Source organism: Heterodontus francisci, unplaced genomic scaffold (assembly GCF_036365525.1).
Source record: "Heterodontus francisci isolate sHetFra1 unplaced genomic scaffold, sHetFra1.hap1 HAP1_SCAFFOLD_59, whole genome shotgun sequence".
Classification (NCBI taxonomy): Eukaryota; Metazoa; Chordata; class Chondrichthyes; order Heterodontiformes; family Heterodontidae; genus Heterodontus; species Heterodontus francisci.
Genome location: NW_027140758.1, coordinates 7,522,374 through 7,542,347, shown reverse-complemented (window position 1 = coordinate 7,542,347; position 19,974 = coordinate 7,522,374). Strand labels below are relative to the sequence as shown.

The window sequence follows — 19,974 nt, the reverse complement described above, 5'->3', positions numbered from 1 at the left end:
TGCTCGTGCAGAGAAGCAGCACAAGCACAATGAGCTGAATGGCTTCCTTTTGTTCTGTAACTATTCTATGATCTATGATTCTTTTCAGAGTGAAATCAACACTCACATACAAGAAACTGACAGGTACAATGTAAACCCCACACTAACATACCAGCGAATGCTAGGGACAGAGTAAACCCAATCAGTCCTGGACTAGAAACTGACAGGTACACTGTAAACTTCGCATTACCAGACAAGAAATTGACAGATACAGTGTGAAACCCACAGTCACGTAGCAGCAGTTGGCAGGTAACGTGTAAAATTCTTTCTTTCATATCCCAACTGCAAGGTACAAAGGAAATTAGGTACAAACCCAGGCTCACACTTCAAAGACTGAGAGATACAAAGCAAAACAGTTATTTACCTACAAGTACAGAGACGAAGACACACTCAGAGGAGGTGCAGATTAAAGACACATGCATGTAACAGAAACTGATAGGGATAGAATCAAACCCTTTCTCACTTCTCAGAAACTGATAGATCTCGACAAAAGCTGATGCTCACATACAAGTTGTTGAAAGATATGTGGTGAAACTCACAGAGCAATAGCAGAAACAAACAGGTATTGAATAATACCCACAGTCACAGACCAAAAACTGAAATATACTGAGTTAAACACCACTTTCTCACACCAGAAACTCATGGCTACAAAGTGAAGCTGACTCTATCCTCCCAGGCACTGACAGGTGCAAAACAAAACACTCACGACGATTCCAGGACATGAAATGTACGTAATAAAACCTTTCAGCTGAAAGAATAGCATTAATGACAGGTGTGATACCCAGAATGCTCAGCGGCCTAGAATCCGCCCTATCTGTGACAGGAGCGGGGCGCGCAGGCGCGGTGGAGAGCTTTGTCAGCAGCAAGAGCTGCGGGTTCGGAGTCTATAAATGGATAAGAATTGGGGACTGGGCAGGGAGCGTCTGCAAATGGATAAGAATTGGGGGACTGGGCAGGGAGCGTCTCTAAATGAATAAGATTTGGGTACTGGTCAGGAAGCGTCTGTAAATGGATAAGAATTGGGGACTGGGCAGGGAGTGTCTATAATTGAATAAGAGTTGGAGACTGGGCAGGGAGCGTTTCTAAATGAATAAGATTTGGGGGCTGGGCAGGGAGCGTCGATAAATGCTTAAGAATTGGGGACTGGTTCGGGAGCGTTTTTTTATTCGTTCGTGGGATGTGGGCGTCGCTGGCTCGATCTCAGCTCGAGTAATGTGTCCAGTTCTGGGCACCAGGCTTCAGAAAGGACATCAAAGCTTCTGAGACAGTTCAGAGGAGATTTACGAGAATGATACCAGAGATGAGGGGTGTCAGTTCTCTGGACAGGCTGGTGAAGCTGGGATTGTTCTCCTCAGAGTAGAGAAGGTTAAGGGAAGATTTAATAGAGGTGTTCAGAATCATGAAGGATTTTCATAGGGTAGAGAGGGAGAAACTGTTTCCACTGTCCTGGGGGTCAGTAACCAGAGGACACAGATTTAAAATAATTGGCCAAAGATGTCAAGGGGAGGTGAGGAGAGATATTTTTACCCAGTAACTGATTCGGATTTGGAATGAATTGTCTGACAGGGTGGTGGCAACAGATTCAATTATAACTTTCATAAAGGAATTGGACAAATATTTCAAAGTGAAATTCTCCAGGATTATGGGGAAATAGGCAGGGGGTTGGACTCATTGCATCTTTTTGTCAGAGAGTCAGCAGAGGCACAATGGGGCCGAATGGCCTCCTTCTGCGCTGTATGATTCTATGAACATAAGAACGAGGAGCCGGAGTCGGCAAGTCAGCCACTCGAGCCTGCACTGCCATTCAATACAATCATGGCTCATCTCATCACGGCAGTTCTTTTTTTTTATTTCCAAAATATACTTTATTCATAAAAATCTGTAAAAATTACATTGCCAAACAGTTTCCAAACAGCACCAAAAAATACAAACATTGCAAGGGAGATCAGTTTCCTTCAATACTGTCATGAGTTTCTTCCCAACCCTTCCGTTTCACAATTGTCATGTCAATTACAGTTTTCCATTTGCAGCAATTGAGAATATTAACGATACAGTTCGAGGGGTTTCCCATGGATCCAGCCCCTCAGTCCAGCTTGGTGGGGGAACCTTACACTGTGGTCTTTCCCCATTGAGCCTTTGCTGCGGCTGCCCCAAGCTTTAGTGCGTCCCTCAGCACGTCGTGCTGGACCTTGGAATGTGCCAGTCTGCAACATTCGGTGGTGGACAACTCTTTGCGCTGGAAGACCAGCAAGTTTCGGGCAGACCAAAGGGCATCTTTCACCGAATTGATAGTCCTCCAGCAGCAGTTGATGTTTGTCTCGGTGTGCGTCCCTGGGAACAGCCCGCAGAGCACAGACTCCTGTGTTACAGAGCTGCTTGGGATGAACCTTGACAAAAGCCACTGCATCTCTTTCCACACCTGCTTTGCAAAGGCACATTCCAGGAGGAGGTGTGCGACCGTCTCTTCCCCACCACAGCCAACGCGGGGGCACTGTGCGGAGGGGGCGAGACTTCGGGTGTGCATGAAGGATCTGACGGGGAGGGCCCTTCTCACCACCAGCCAAGCTACGTCTTGGTGCTTGTTTGAAAGTTCTGGTGATGAGGCATTCCGCCAAATGACTTTGACGGTCTGCTCGGGGAACCATCCGACAGGATCCACCGTTTCCTTTACCCGTAGGGCCTTGAGGACATTCCGTGCAGACCACTGCCTGATGGACCGGTGGTCGAAGGTGTTTTCCCGCAGAAACTGCTCCACGAAGGATCGGTGGTATGGCACGGCCCAACTGCATGGAACGTTCCGCGGCAATGTGACCAGGCCCATCCTTCGCAACACCGGGGACAGATAGAACCTCAGCACGTAGTGACACTTGGAGTTTGCGTACTGGGGATCTACACACAGCTTGATGCAGCCGCACACGAAGGTGGTCATCAGGATGAGGGCTACGTTGGGTGCATTTTTCCCGCCCTTGTCCAGAGATTTGAACATCGTGTCCCTCCGGACCCGGTCCATTTTAGATCCCCAGACGAAGCTGAAAATGGCTCGGGTGACTGCCACGGCGCAGGAGTGGGGTATGGGCCAGACCTGCGCCACTTAGAGCAACAACGTGAGTGCCTCGCACCTGATGACCAGATTCTTACCCACAATGGAGAGAGATCGCTGCCCCCACATGCCCAACTTTTGTCGTACCTTGGCTACTCGCTCCTCCCATGTTTTGGTGCACGCACCGGCACTTCCGAACCATATCCCCAGCACCTTCCGGTAATCTGACCTGACGGTGAAGGGGACAAAGGATCGGTCAGCCCAGTTCCCAAAGAACATGGCCTCGCTCTTGCCGTGGTTAACTTTGGCTCCCGAGGCCAGTTCGAACTGGTCGCAGATGCTCATCAGTCTGCGCACGGACAGCAGATCCGAGCAGAAGATGGCGACGTCATCCATGTACAGGGAGGTTTTGACCTGAGTTCCTCCGCTGCCTGGGATTGTCACCCCTCTTATGCTCGCATCCTTCCTAATAGACTCAGCAAAGGGTTCAATACAGCAAACAAACAAGACCGGGGACATAGGACAGCCCTGTCTGACTCCAGATTTGATTGGGAAACTTTCAGATTCCCACCCGTTGATTGAGACTGCGCTACTGATGTTTGTGTAGAGCAGTTGGATCCAATTGCAGATTCCCTCCCCAAACCCCATTTTGGAAAGCACGTCCATCATGTAGGTGTGCGATATCCTGTCAAAAGCCTTCTCCTGGTCCAGGTTGATGAGGCAGGTGTCCACCCTCCTGTCCCCTACGTAGGCGATCGTATCCCTGAGTAGCGCGAGACTATCAGAGATCTTCCTGCCGGGTACAGTACAGGTCTGATCGGGGTGAATCACCAACTCCAGAGCAGACTTGACTCGACTGGCTATGACTTTGGACAGAATCTTGTAACCAACATTAAGCAGTGAGATGGGCCGCCAATTTCTGATTTCTGCCCTCTCCCCCTTCTGCTTGTAAATGAGGGTGATGATGCCTTTTCTCATGGATTCTGACATGCTGCCGGCCAGGAGCATACTCTCGTATACTTCCAGCAGGTCCGGGCCGACCCAGTCCCACAGGGCCGAGTACAACTCGACCGGTAAGCCGTCGCTCCCGGGGGTTTTACTCGTCTCGAAAGACTCGACCGCCTTTGTCAGCTCGTCCAGAGTTAGCGGCTTGTCCAGTCTCTCCCTCCTGCTGTCATCTTGGACCTCTGTGATAGATGACAGGAAGGACTGGGAGGCTCTGCTGTCTGTGGGCTTCGCGTCATACAGCCCAGCATAAAAGGATTTGCTGATCCTTAGGATGTCGGACTGCGAAGACGTTACCGAGCCATCTTCTTCCTTCAGGCTGCTGATAACAGAGCTCTCTCTGTGTACCTTTTGGAAGAAGTAACGCGAGCACGTCTCATCCTGCTCGATGGAGCGGACTCTGGACCGGAAGATGATCTTGGAGGCCTCCTTGGCAAAGAGCGAGGCCTGCTGGCTCTTCACCTCTTGGAGGTCCTCCTTGACCTCGACCCCCATTGACTGCAACCGGAGTAGATTTTGCATACTTTTCTGGAGTCGGGACAGTTCCCTCTGTCTCTCTCTCGCCTTCTGAACACCTTTGTGGATGAAGAACCTCTTGATGTTCTCCTTTATCGCTTCCCACCAGTGAACTGGAGACTCAAAGAGGGGTTTCACGGTCCTCCAACCTTTGTAATCCCTTTTGAGTTCCTCAACGTTCTCTGGGGTCAGCAGTGTCGCATTGAACTTCCACGTCCCTCTGCCAACCCGCTGGTCGTCCTGCAAGTGACAGTCGGCCAGTAAGAGGCAGTGGTCGGAGAAGAACACCGGCTTGACGTCGGTGGATCCGACCGTGACAGCACGGGACACAAACAGGAAGTCAATCCTGGAACGGGTTGACCCGTCCGATTTGACCATGTGTATCTGCGCTGCGCTCCGTCTGCAGGTTTGCTGAAGACGTCGTGCAGTTTGGCATCCTTAACAGTTTCTATTAGGAATCTGGACGAAGCGTCCAGTTTGCTGTCGTCACTGCCGGATCGTCCAGCCGCATCGATGACGCAGTTGAAGTCACCGCCTAGGATGACCGGCCTGGACGTCGCCAGCAGCAGTGGGAGCTGCTGGAAGACGATCAGCCGCTTGCTGCGTTGTACCGGGGCGTACACGTTGATCAACCGGAGCGGAGCGTTGTTGTACATCACGTCTGCTACGAGGAGGCGGCCGCCCACCACCTCCTTAACTTCGGAGATGGTGAAGTTACCTCCCCGCAGCAGAATACCCAGGCCGGAGGAACGGCAGTCATTACCCCCCGACCAGATCGATGGCCCGTGGGACCACCATCGCGACCACTGCCTGTAGGTGCTGAGGTGTGGTATTCCACACTCCTGCAGAAACAGTAGGTCAGCTTTGACCTTGGCAAGGTAATCCAAGGTTGAAACACATCGCGTAGTCGATTTAATGCTACGCACATTAATGGAAGCAATTCTTGCACCCATTTTTTACTAAAAATTAGTTGTTGCTTCCCATACCATTTGTCCTCGCTAGTCCCAGTCCTTCCCCTTCGGGATGTTCCTGCATTCCCATCGTATGCGCAAGCAGTTTCACGTTGGTTGGGCTCAAAAACCCCTCCTGATTTTTCATGCAGTATTTGTGCCGCTCGGGTGACATGGTGGGGGGGGGTGGGTCTTGTAGGCAGAGAGGATTGGGTTGTCCTCAGCTGCTTCCATCTGTTCCTCCTCGAAAACATCACAGCTCCCGCTCTCCAGGAGCTCAGGTGCGCCAGACGTGTCTTTGCTCCCGGTGTCGCAGAGCTGAGATGCGTTGGCCACTTCGTTACGTGTGGGGCATTGGGGTTGGGGCACGCCGGGCCCCTCACAGCTTCCAGTGCCCGGGGGCTGGGATGCTTTATCATCCATCTCGGAGTTCTGCCGCCTCTTTTGAAGGGGCTGTCGTTCCAGCATTTCCCCGTCCAGTGAAGAGGAGTTGTTGCAGTCTGATTCAGAAGAGAGCCTCCTCTTGCCACTGGTTTGGGTGGTGGCTTTGGGATGTTTTTTCTTTGTGGTTTTCCTTTGGACCACTTGCCACTGACCTGTTTGTCCATCTGCTGCCTCCTCCTCCATCGATGCTGTCTGTGGAGGAGGGGTTTCCGGGCGCTGGGTAGGTGCTGGGTCGTTGGTTTCAGCTGCCTCCCCTTCCTTCTCAGGTTGAAGTTCCTCACTGCGGAGAATGCTGCTGGTCTCCTTTCGAACAGCGGACGCCTTCGTCGAACCTTCTCCCGGCCTTTCCTTGGACCTTGCCGCCTGAGCATAGCTGAGGCAACGTTTGGGGCAGGTCTTGTAGAGATGGCCTGCCGCACCGCACAAGTTGCAACACTTAGTCTGCTTACAGTCCTTGGTCTGATGGCCTTCCTCCTTGCAGTTCTTGCAAACAACCGTGCTGCAGTTGGCTTCCATGTGACCAGATTTGCCACAGGTGCGGCAAACTCTGGGCTGCCCAGCGTAGACCAAGAAGCCTCGACTTCCCCCGATAGCGAAGCTGGAGGGAGGGTGGATGATGGCTCCACTGGCATCTACCTTCAAGGTCACCTTGACCTGCCGCTTGCTGGTCCAGATCCCAAAGGGTCCTTGACATCAGTGCTGCTGCCGGCCACCTCGATGTACCTGGCGAGAAAGGTGAGTACATCCACCACCGGAACATGGGGGTTGTAGAGGTGAATCGTCACCACCCGGTCCCGTTGTGACGGAAGCGTGAAGAGCGGCTCCGCTGTGACGATCGACAGTGGCGCCCGGTCCCCTTTCTCCTTGAACGCCTTCAGGAACTTGATGCATCCCGCCACGTTCCGGAACGTCACGTCGAAGTATACACTGCTGGGGAAATCCTGCAGGCAGAAGACGTCCGTCGCTTGAAATCCGCAGCAATCGAAGAGAATTTTCTTGATGAAGAAGGTGCGATCGACCGGTGCATCTCCTTCCTTGTCCTTCACGACCACCCGAACGGTGTTGCGCACTCCCTGGCCCGAAGTTCGAAAATTGGTTATAGCCATTTTACTCAAAGCTTCCCCAGGATCAAAAGGCAATGATCATGGTCTCTTCTCAATCAAATAAGCACTGATAAGAACAGATACTACACTTGATCTGAGCCAAAAGGTCGAGAAGCGGCAGTTCATGTTTCTTGCCAGTAGATGTCACTTCACTCCAATACAGTGAAGTTTACAAATCTGAGAAAGACACAACAGGAAAGAATTGTTCACATTATAGTGAATGTGTGGGATTTAGAAATACTAGGAGTGGAGATGAGTTATCACTTGTCTGCTCGATCCCCATAGCCCTGTAAAATTATTTCCTTCAAGTACCCATTCAAATTCCTTTTGTAATCCTCGATTGTCTCCATTTCCACCGCCCTCATGGGCAGCGAGTTACAGATCATCACCAATCAGTGCAAGAAAGTTATTGCGCACATTCCCCCTGTACCTCCTGTCCAAAACCTTCAATCTGTGTCCCCTAGTCCTTGTACCAATAGTTAACGGGAACAATGTTTCCTTGCCAACTTATTTAAAACTGTCATAGCCGAAAACACATCTATCAATTCTCCCCTCACTCTCCTTTGATGCAGGTAGAACAACCCTAGCTTTTCCAACCTAACCTTGTAACTAAAATCCTCCATCCCTGGATCCATTCTGGTGAATTTCCTCTGCATCCTCTCAAGGACGCTCACATTCTTTCTTAAGTGTGGTAAGCAAAACTGGAAGCAACGCTCCAACTGTGGCCGAACCAGAGCTTTATAATGGTTCAGCATAACTTCCCTGCTTTGTACTCAATGCCTCTTTTTTTCAAGCCCAAGATCCCATATGCTTTGCTAACCACTCTTGCAATATGTCTTGCCACCTTCAAAGATTGATGCACATGAACCCCAAGTCCCTCTATTCCAACACACACTTTAGAACTGTGCCATTAAGTAAATATTGCCTGTCCCTATTCCTTATGCCAAAATACATCACCTCACACTTGTCACTATTAAATTCCATTTGCCACCTGTCTGCCCATTCTGCTAGCCTATCATTGTCCTGCTGCAGGCAGTTCATATCATCCTCACTGTTTGCCACTCCTCAAAGTTTGTTGTCATCGGGATATTTTGAGATTTTACTCAATATTCCAAGATCCAAGTCATTTATCTTTAGCAAAAAAAGCAGTGGTTCTAGCACTGACCCTTGGGGAACACCACTGTCGACTATCCTCCAGTCTGACAAAGAATCATTTAATAAGACTCCCTGTTTTCTGTCCTTAAACCAATTTTCTATCCAATTGGACACTGACCCTCCTATACCACGAACCTCAATTTTGCAAACCCCACTTTTATGTGGTACCTTGTCAAACGCTTCCTTAAAATCCATATAAACAACATCCACTGCATTCCCTTTAGCAAGCTGCTCTGTTAGCTCATCAAAAAATGCAGTTCGATTAGTCAAGCATGAACTCCCATTTATAAATCCATGCTCACTCTCCTTAATTAACTCAAACCTCTCCAAGTGACTGTTGATTTTTTACCCTGATTATTCTTTCTAAAACCTTACCCACCGCTGCTGTTAATCTAACTAGCCTGTAGTTAGCCGGAGTGTCCTTACACCCTTTCTTGAATAAGGGCGTCGCATTTGCCACTGTTTACTCCTGGCACCTCCCCCGTATCCAGGGAAGATTGGAAGATTGTGGCAAACTCTTCCATTATCTGCATCCGCATTTCCTTTCGCAACCTGGGATGCCAGCCATCCAGACCAGGTGATTTATCTACCCTAAGCACAGCCAGCCTTTTTAGTACCTCCCTCTCTCAATTTGTACCCTCTCCATTGACTCTACTCTCTTCACTTCGACTGATATTTTGTCAAATTCCACTTCCTTAGTGATCACTGATACAAAGTACTCATTAAGTAGATTAACATTGCCCTGCACCTCTAAGCTTATATTATCCTTTTTGTCCCTAATAGGCCCGACTCAACCTCTTACTACCCACTTACCATTTACATGCTGCTCGAAGATTTTTGGGTTTCCTTTCATGTTGACTGCCAGTCTATTCTCATAGAAATAGAGAATAAGCAAATATAGAAGATGTAAGTATTTCCCATCCCTGATGAGGTGGAACTTTCTTTTGTTGTGGGTGTTAATGACTTGGCCCACGAGTGTGGTGGAAGCAGAGACAATCAATGATTTGAAAAGGAAATTGGATGGATACTTGAAGGAAAGAAACTTGCAGGAGGAAAGGGATCGAGCTGGTGAGTGGAACTGACTAGATTGCTCCGGGGAGAGCCAGCATGGACGTGATAGGCCAAACGACCACCTTCTGTGCTGTAAATGACTCTGTGTTGTTTCTCAAATTCAATCCACTGGTGCTTGGTAAATAATTTCAAAGTAAATTGTGCAACCGGAAAATCAGAACCAAGGCAAGGGACGCAAAGGAAGCAAAATTGCTGAAACCCGGGATTGAACCAGGGACTTTTAGATCTTCAATCTAACGCTCTCCCAACTGAGCTATTTCAGCCCTACATTAACAGTGGCTTGGTGTCCTTGTTTTGGAAGAAAATACATACATTCAAGTTTTCCAAAAAATTGAAGAACACAACATGTGAGTAATATTCTCCATTGCTTTCTCAGTACTGATGGATTGTGAAGCGGGAAACAGCCAGAAGTGCCATTGAGCCGCACAGACCCCGAGCTGAGAATGAAATGAGATCAAATTCAATCTTTCATAGTGAGATGCTGCTGAGAGGTAAGAGTCCTGAATCAAAGCGAGACTTGCTCATTTCAAACACTCCCTGTACTCTCTGCTCATGAAGCCTTACAAAAGGGAAAAACAGAATGGCACTCAAACTCACAACCCTGCCATTAAAAGTCTCATGTTCGACTGACAGAACTGTCACTTCTACTCGGTCTCTTATTGGATGGATGCAACTCCAACGCAGGGATGGCATTCAAATCCTCCCATGGGTCCACATGTCAGACTGAGTTCCATGTTGTAGACTCAAGCAAAGGAAATCTGCTCACTTCCAAAACTATCAGCGAGTTGAAGCTGATTACAATCAACATCATCAGAGGTCAGAACTACCTGGTGAAAGAAGACACCCTGAAGAAGGATCCACAATTATTCAAAGGCATCGACAAAGTGAAAAACAAGAAAATCGATGAGTCAATGCAAGCCAAACAACAGAAACACTGAAGAATTCCATTCCATTCCAGTCCAGAACCCAGTCCTGTTGTTTTTGGAGTCAGGTCACAATTGCAGCAACAACTTTATATTCCCACTTGGCGATCTGCACATTTAGTTAATTGCAATTTTGTCGACAAGCTCTTTGAATCCAGTTGTCTGGTCCTCAAGCCAGCTCCGCATGGAAGTCAATTCCACCTTCTGCAAGGCTGAAACCAATAGATAACCTTAATCTAAAAATGCCAGCACACCAGGGCTCGTCCGGGACTTGAACCCAGGATCTCTCGCATGTTAATTAACCATACTCTCTAAGCGAGAATCATACCCTTAGACCAACGAGCCACTGACAAGTCAAGCGTTATTAGCTGCTGTGGAATTTTACTGGAACCCTCCAGCCAATCATCCATTTTTTTTCAGATCAAAGCAAAATCCTGCAAATGCGGAAATAATAACAGAAAGTGCTGGAAATGTTCAGCAGCTCTGGCAGCATCTGTGCTGTGAGAAACACAGTTAACGTTTCAGGGCACTCACCTTTTGTTTCAGCCATCCTTTCAGACTGCTTCTGTCCATCCAATCTCACTTTCTATTCTATCCACATTCTAACCATTCACTACGTTACTACATTTTTCATGAATTCCTCATTTCTTTTATTAATGACAATTTTGTATTTCTGGCCTTTGCTTCAGACACCACCACAAGTGGAATCATGTCTCCATCTACCCAATCAAACCACTTCGCTGTTTCCTCACATTGCAGTGTTTCTTGAAACCCTGACAGACTGTGGAGTTTCTGCTGCTTAATTGCAGTTCTTGCTTCTCGCCAGTAGATGTCACCTCACTCCAATACAGTGAAGTTTACAAATCTGAGAGAGACACAACAGGAAATAATTGTTCACATTATAGTGAATGTGTGGGATTTAGAAATACGAGGAGTGGAGACGAGTTATTATTGCACTCTGCTATTACATCTTTTATAATAGACTCCAGCATTTTCCCCACGACTGATGTCAGGCTAACCGGTATATAATTCGCTGTTTAATTTCTGCCTCTTTTTTTAAATAGTGGAGTTACATTAACTACCGTCCAATCCATTGGAACTGCTCCAGAGTCGATAGAATTTTGAAAAAAGACCAGAAATGCATCTGCTATTTCAAGGGCCACTTCCTTAAGTACTCTGGGATGTAGATTATCAGGCCCTGGGGATTTTTCGGCCTTCAATCCCATCAATTTCCCAAACATTCCCTACTAATACTGATTTCATACAGTTCCTCCTTCTCACTAGACCCTATGTTCCCCAACATTTCAGGGAGATAATTTGTATCCTCCTTTGTGAAGACAGATCCAAAGTATGTATTTAATTGGTCTGCCATTTCTTTGTTCCCCATTATAAATTCCCCCGTTTCTGACTGTAAGGGGCCCACATTTGTCTTCACTAATCTTTTTCTCTACACATATCTATAGAAGCTTTTACAGTCAGTTTTTATGTTCTCTGCTAGCTTACTCTCATACTCTATTTCCCCCTTCTTAATCAATCCTTTTGTCCTCCTCTGCTAAATTCCAAACTGCTCACAATCTTCAGGTTTGCTGCTTGTTCTGGCCATTTTATATTTCTCCTCCTTGGATCAAATACTTTCCTTAATTTCTTTTGTAAGCCACAGTTGAGCCACCCTTCCTGTTTTACTTTTGCACAGACAGGAATGAACAATTGTTGTAATTCATCCATGCGCTCTTTAAATGCTAGCCATTGCCTATCCACTGTCAACCCTTTAAGTAACGTTCCCCAATCTATCATAGCCAACTCCCGCCTCATACCTTCATAGTTTTCTTTGTTTAGATTCAGGACCCGAGTCTCGGAATCAACTCCATCTTAATGAAGAATTTTATCATATTATGGGCGCACTTCCCCAAGGGAACAACAAGATTGTTAACTAATCCTTTCTCATTACACAATACCCAGTCCAGGATGGCCTGTTCTCTAGAGCTGTTATACACCTCTATCAATTCTCCACTCAATCTCCTTTGAGAAAGGCAGAATAATCCTAGCTTTTCCAACCTAACCTTGTAACTAAAATCCCCCATCCCTGGATCCATTCTGGTAAATCGCCTCTGCGTCCTCTCAAGGACCCTCACATTCTTTCTGAAGTCTGCTGAGCAGAACTGGAAGCAACACTCCAATTGGGGCCTAACCAGAGTTTTATAATGGTTCAGCATAACTTCCATGCTTTTGTACTCAATGCCTCTATTTATAAAGCCCAAGATCCCATATGCTTTGCGAACCACTCTCGCAATATGACTTGCCTCCTTCAAATTTTGATGCACATGAACCCCAAGTCCCTCTATTCCAGTACACTCTTTAGAACTGTGCCATTAAGTATATATTGCCTCTCCCTATTCCTTCTGCCAAAATACATCACCTCACACTTGTCACTATTAAATTCCATCTGCCACCTGTCTGCCCATTCTGCTAGCCTATCACTGTCCTGTTGCAGGCAGTTCATATCATCCTCACTGTTTGCCACTCCTCCAGGTTTGGTGTCATCGGCATAGTTTGAGATTCTACTCTGTATTCCAAGATCCAAGTCACTTACCTTGAGCAAAAAAAGCAGTGGTTCTAGCACTGACCCTTGGGGAACACCACTGTCGACTATCCTCCAGTCTGACAAAGAACCATTTAATAAGACTCGCTGTTTTCTGTCCTTAAACCAATTTTCTATCCAATTGGACACTGACCCTCCTATACCACGAACCTCAATTTTGTTAACCGCCCTTTTATGTGGTACCTTGTCAAACGCTTCCTTAAAATCCATATGAACAACATCCACTGCATTCCCTTCATCAACCTGCTCTGTTAGTTCATCAAAAAATGCAGTTAGATTAGTCAAGCATGAACTCCCATTTATAAATCCATGCTCACTCTCCTTAATTAACTCGAACCTCTCCAAGTGACTGTTGATTTTTTACCCTGATTATTCTTTCTAAAACCTTACCCACCGCTGCTGTTAATCTAACTAGCCTGTAGTTACCCGGACTGTCGTTACACCCTTTCTTGAATAAGGGTGTCGCATTTGCCACTGTTTAATCCTCTGGCACCTCCCCCGTATCCAGGGAAGATTGGAAGATTATAGCAAGCCCTTCCGTTATCTGCATCCGCATTTCCTTTCCCAACCTGGGATGTGAGCCATCCGGACCAGGTGATTTATCTTCCCTAAGCACAGCCAGCCTTTTTAGTACCTCCCTCTCTCAATTTGTACCCTCTCCATTGACTCTACTCTCTTCACTTCGATTGATATTTTGTCAAATTCCACTTCCTTAGTGATCACTGATACAAAGTACTCATTAAGTAGATTAACATTGCCCTGCACCTCTAAGCTTATATTATCCTTTTTGTCCCTAATAGGCCCGACTCAACCTCTTACTACCCACTTATCATTTACATGCTGCTCGAAGATTTTTGGGTTTCCTTTCATGTTGACTGTCAGTCTATTCTCATAGAAATAGAGAATAAGCAAATATAGAAGATGTAAGTATTTCCCATCCTTGATGAGGTGGAATTTTTTATGTTGTGGGTTGTAATGTCTTGGCCCACGAGTGTGGTGGAAGCAGAGACAATCAATGATTTGAAAAGGAAATTAGATGGATACTTGAAGGAAAGAAACTTGCAGGAGGAAAGGGATCGAGCTGGTGAGTGGAACTGACTAGATTGCTCCGGGGAGAGCCAGCATGGACGTGATAGGCCAAACGACCACCTTCTGTGCTGTAAATGACTCTGTGTTGTTTCTCAAATTCAATCCACTGGTGCTTGGTAAATAATTTCAAAGTAAATTGTGCAACCGGAAAATCAGAACCAAGGCAAGGGACGCATAAGGAAGCGTAATTGCTGAAACCCAGGATTGAATCAGGGACCTTTAGATCTTCAGTCTAACGCTCTCCCAACTGAGCTATTTCAGCCCTACATTAACAGTGGCTTGGTGTCCTTTTTTTGGAAGAAAATACATACATTCAAGTTTTCCAAAAAATTAAAGAACACAACATGTGAGTAATATTCCCCATTGCTTTCTCAGTACTTATGGATTGTGAAGCGGGAAACAGCCAGAAGTGCCACTGAGCCGCACAGACCCCGAGCTGAGAATGAAATGAGATCAAATTCAATCTTTCATAGTGAGATGCTGCTGAGAGGTAAGAGTCCTGAATCAAAGCGAGACTTGCTCATTTCAAACACTCCCTGTACTCTCTGCTCATGAAGCCTTACAAAAGGGAAAAACAGAATGGCACTCAAACTCACAACCCTGCCATTAAAAGTCTCATGTTCGACTGACAGAACTGTCACTTCTACTCGGTCTCTTATTGGATGGATGCAACTCCAACGCAGGGATGGCATTCAAATCCTCCCATGGGTCCACATGTCAGACTGAGTTCCATGTTGTAGACTCAAGCAAAGGAAATCTGCTCACTTCCAAAACTATCAGCGAGTTGAAGCTGATTACAATCAACATCATCAGAGGTCAGAACTACCTGGTGAAAGAAGACACCCTGAAGAAGGATCCACAATTATTCAAAGGCATCGACAAAGTGAAAAACAAGAAAATCGATGAGTCAATGCAAGCCAAACAACAGAAACACTGAAGAATTCCATTCCATTCCAGTCCAGAACCCAGTCCTGTTGTTTTTGGAGTCAGGTCACAATTGCAGCAACAACTTTATATTCCCACTTGGCGATCTGCACATTTAGTTAATTGCAATTTTGTCGACAAGTTCTTTGAATCCAGTTGTCTGGTCCTCAAGCCAGCTCCGCATGGAAGTCAATTCCACCTTCTGCAAGGCTGAAACCAATAGATAACCTTAATCTAAAAATGCCAGCACACCAGGGCTCGTCCGGGACTTGAACCCAGGATCTCTCGCATGTTAATTAACCATACTCTCTAAGCGAGAATCATACCCTTAGACCAACGAGCCACTGACAAGTCAAGCGTTATTAGCTGCTGTGGAATTTTACTGGAACCCTCCAGCCAATCATCCATTTTTTTTCAGATCAAAGCAAAATCCTGCAAATGCGGAAATAATAACAGAAAGTGCTGGAAATGTTCAGCAGCTCTGGCAGCATCTGTGCTGTGAGAAACACAGTTAACGTTTCAGGGCACTCACCTTTTGTTTCAGCCATCCTTTCAGACTGCTTCTGTCCATCCAATCTCACTTTCTATTCTATCCACATTCTAACCATTCACTACGTTACTACATTTTTCATGAATTCCTCATTTCTTTTATTAATGACAATTTTGTATTTCTGGCCTTTGCTTCAGACACCACCACAAGTGGAATCATGTCTCCATCTACCCAATCAAACCACTTCGCTGTTTCCTCACATTGCAGTGTTTCTTGAAACCCTGACAGACTGTGGAGTTTCTGCTGCTTAATTGCAGTTCTTGCTTCTCGCCAGTAGATGTCACCTCACTCCAATACAGTGAAGTTTACAAATCTGAGAGAGACACAACAGGAAATAATTGTTCACATTATAGTGAATGTGTGGGATTTAGAAATACGAGGAGTGGAGACGAGTTATTATTGCACTCTGCTATTACATCTTTTATAATGGACTCCAGCATTTTCCCCACGACTGATGTCAGGCTAACCGGTATATAATTCGCTGTTTAATTTCTGCCTCTTTTTTTAAATAGTGGAGTTACATTAACTACCGTCCAATCCATTGGAACTGCTCCAGAGTCGATAGAATTTTGAAAAAAGACCAGAAATGCATCTGCTATTTCAAGGGCCACTTCCTTAAGTACTCTGGGATGTAGATTATCAGGCCCTGGGGATTTTTCGGCCTTCAATCCCATCAATTTCCCAAACATTCCCTACTAATACTGATTTCATACAGTTCCTCCTTCTCACTAGACCCTATGTTCCCCAACATTTCAGGGAGATAATTTGTATCCTCCTTTGTGAAGACAGATCCAAAGTATGTATTTAATTGGTCTGCCATTTCTTTGTTCCCCATTATAAATTCCCCCGTTTCTGACTGTAAGGGGCCCACATTTGTCTTCACTAATCTTTTTCTCTACACATATCTATAGAAGCTTTTACAGTCAGTTTTTATGTTCTCTGCTAGCTTACTCTCATACTCTATTTCCCCCTTCTTAATCAATCCTTTTGTCCTCCTCTGCTAAATTCCAAACTGCTCACAATCTTCAGGTTTGCTGCTTGTTCTGGCCATTTTATATTTCTCCTCCTTGGATCAAATACTTTCCTTAATTTCTTTTGTAAGCCACAGTTGAGCCACCCTTCCTGTTTTACTTTTGCACAGACAGGAATGAACAATTGTTGTAATTCATCCATGCGCTCTTTAAATGCTAGCCATTGCCTATCCACTGTCAACCCTTTAAGTAACGTTCCCCAATCTATCATAGCCAACTCCCGCCTCATACCTTCATAGTTTTCTTTGTTTAGATTCAGGACCCGAGTCTCGGAATCAACTCCATCTTAATGAAGAATTTTATCATATTATGGGCGCACTTCCCCAAGGGAACAACAAGATTGTTAACTAATCCTTTCTCATTACACAATACCCAGTCCAGGATGGCCTGTTCTCTAGAGCTGTTATACACCTCTATCAATTCTCCACTCAATCTCCTTTGAGAAAGGCAGAATAATCCTAGCTTTTCCAACCTAACCTTGTAACTAAAATCCCCCATCCCTGGATCCATTCTGGTAAATCGCCTCTGCGTCCTCTCAAGGACCCTCACATTCTTTCTGAAGTCTGCTGAGCAGAACTGGAAGCAACACTCCAATTGGGGCCTAACCAGAGTTTTATAATGGTTCAGCATAACTTCCATGCTTTTGTACTCAATGCCTCTATTTATAAAGCCCAAGATCCCATATGCTTTGCGAACCACTCTCGCAATATGACTTGCCTCCTTCAAATTTTGATGCACATGAACCCCAAGTCCCTCTATTCCAGTACACTCTTTAGAACTGTGCCATTAAGTATATATTGCCTCTCCCTATTCCTTCTGCCAAAATACATCACCTCACACTTGTCACTATTAAATTCCATCTGCCACCTGTCTGCCCATTCTGCTAGCCTATCACTGTCCTGTTGCAGGCAGTTCATATCATCCTCACTGTTTGCCACTCCTCCAGGTTTGGTGTCATCGGCATAGTTTGAGATTCTACTCTGTATTCCAAGATCCAAGTCACTTACCTTGAGCAAAAAAAGCAGTGGTTCTAGCACTGACCCTTGGGGAACACCACTGTCGACTATCCTCCAGTCTGACAAAGAACCATTTAATAAGACTCGCTGTTTTCTGTCCTTAAACCAATTTTCTATCCAATTGGACACTGACCCTCCTATACCACGAACCTCAATTTTGTTAACCGCCCTTTTATGTGGTACCTTGTCAAACGCTTCCTTAAAATCCATATGAACAACATCCACTGCATTCCCTTCATCAACCTGCTCTGTTAGTTCATCAAAAAATGCAGTTAGATTAGTCAAGCATGAACTCCCATTTATAAATCCATGCTCACTCTCCTTAATTAACTCGAACCTCTCCAAGTGACTGTTGATTTTTTACCCTGATTATTCTTTCTAAAACCTTACCCACCGCTGCTGTTAATCTAACTAGCCTGTAGTTACCCGGACTGTCGTTACACCCTTTCTTGAATAAGGGTGTCGCATTTGCCACTGTTTAATCCTCTGGCACCTCCCCCGTATCCAGGGAAGATTGGAAGATTATAGCAAGCCCTTCCGTTATCTGCATCCGCATTTCCTTTCCCAACCTGGGATGTGAGCCATCCGGACCAGGTGATTTATCTTCCCGAAGCACAGCCAGCCTTTTTAGTACCTCCCTCTCTCAATTTGTACCCTCTCCATTGACTCTACTCTCTTCACTTCGACTGATATTTTGTCAAATTCCACTTCCTTAGTGATCACTGATACAAAGTACTCATTAAGTAGATTAACATTGCCCTGCACCTCTAAGCTTATATTATCCTTTTTGTCCCTAATAGGCCCGACTCAACCTCTTACTACCCACTTATCATTTACATGCTGCTCGAAGATTTTTGGGTTTCCTTTCATGTTGACTGTCAGTCTATTCTCATAGAAATAGAGAATAAGCAAATATAGAAGATGTAAGTATTTCCCATCCTTGATGAGGTGGAATTTTTTATGTTGTGGGTTGTAATGTCTTGGCCCACGAGTGTGGTGGAAGCAGAGACAATCAATGATTTGAAAAGGAAATTAGATGGATACTTGAAGGAAAGAAACTTGCAGGAGGAAAGGGATCGAGCTGGTGAGTGGAACTGACTAGATTGCTCCGGGGAGAGCCAGCATGGACGTGATAGGCCAAACGACCACCTTCTGTGCTGTAAATGACTCTGTGTTGTTTCTCAAATTCAATCCACTGGTGCTTGGTAAATAATTTCAAAGTAAATTGTGCAACCGGAAAATCAGAACCAAGGCAAGGGACGCATAAGGAGGCGTAATTGCTGAAACCCAGGATTGAATCAGGGACCTTTAGATCTTCAGTCTAACGCTCTCCCAACTGAGCTATTTCAGCCCTACATTAACAGTGGCTTGGTGTCCTTTTTTTGGAAGAAAATACATACATTCAAGTTTTCCAAAAAATTAAAGAACACAACATGTGAGTAATATTCCCCATTGCTTTCTCAGTACTTATGGATTGTGAAGCGGGAGACAGCCAGAAGTGCCACTGAGCCGCACAGACCCCGAGCTGAGAATGAAATGAGATCAAATTCAATCTTTCATAGTGAGATGCTGCTGAGAGGTAAGAGTCCTGAATCAAAGCGAGACTTGCTCATTTCAAACACTCCCTGTACTCTCTGCTCATGAAGCCTTAAAAAAGGGAAAAACAGAATGGCACTCAAACTCACAACCCTGCCATTAAAAGTCTCATATTCGACTGACAGAACTGTCACTTCTACTCGGTCTCTTATTGGATGGATGCAACTCCAACGCAGGGATGACATTCAAATCCTCCCATGGGCCACATGTCAGACTGAGTTCCATGTTGTAGATTCAAGCAAAGGAAATCTGCTCACTTCCAAAACTATCAGCGAATTGAAGCTGATAACAATCAACATCATCGGAGGTCAGAACTACCTGGTGAAAGGAGACACCCTGAAGAAGGATCCACAATTATTCAAAGGCATCGACAAAGTGAAAAACAAGAAAACCGATGAGTCAATGCAAGCCAAACAACAGAAACACTGAAGAATTCCATTCCATTCCAGTCCAGACCCAGTCCTGCTGTTTTTGGAGTCAGGTCACAATTACAGCAACAACTTTATATTCCCACTTGGCTATCTGTACATTTAGTTAATTGAAATTTTGTCGACAAGCTCTTTGAATCCAGTTGTCTGGTCCTCAAGCCAGCTCCGGATGGAAGTCAATTCCACCTTCTGCAAGGCTGAAACCAATAGAGAACCTTAATCTAAAAATGCCAGCAGACCAGGGATCGTCCCGGACTTGAACCCAGGATCTCTCGCATGTTAATTAAACCATACACCCTAATCGAGAATCATACCCCTAGAGCAACAAGCCACTGACAGGTCTGGTTTTATTAGCTGCTGTGGAATTTCACTGGAACCCCCCAGCCAATCATCCATTTTTTTTCAGATCAAAGCAACATCCTGCAAATGCTGAAATAAAAACAGAAAGTGCTGGAAATGTTCAGCAGCTCTGGCAGCATCTGTGCTGTGAGAAAC

The 19,974-nt window shown here is 45.6% G+C and overlaps 1 non-coding gene and 1 pseudogene across 1 annotated transcript; both read right to left on the bottom strand.

Annotated features, from left to right (window-relative positions):
- Positions 1-7,107: 7,107 nt before the first annotated feature.
- LOC137360620 (U2 spliceosomal RNA) lies at positions 7,108-7,216 on the bottom strand (annotated as a pseudogene).
- A 2,297-nt stretch (positions 7,217-9,513) lies between these two features.
- On the bottom strand, positions 9,514-9,586 carry trnaf-gaa (transfer RNA phenylalanine (anticodon GAA)). The gene has a single exon. It is a non-coding gene; the product is annotated as a tRNA-Phe (tRNA).
- Positions 9,587-19,974: the final 10,388 nt, after the last annotated feature.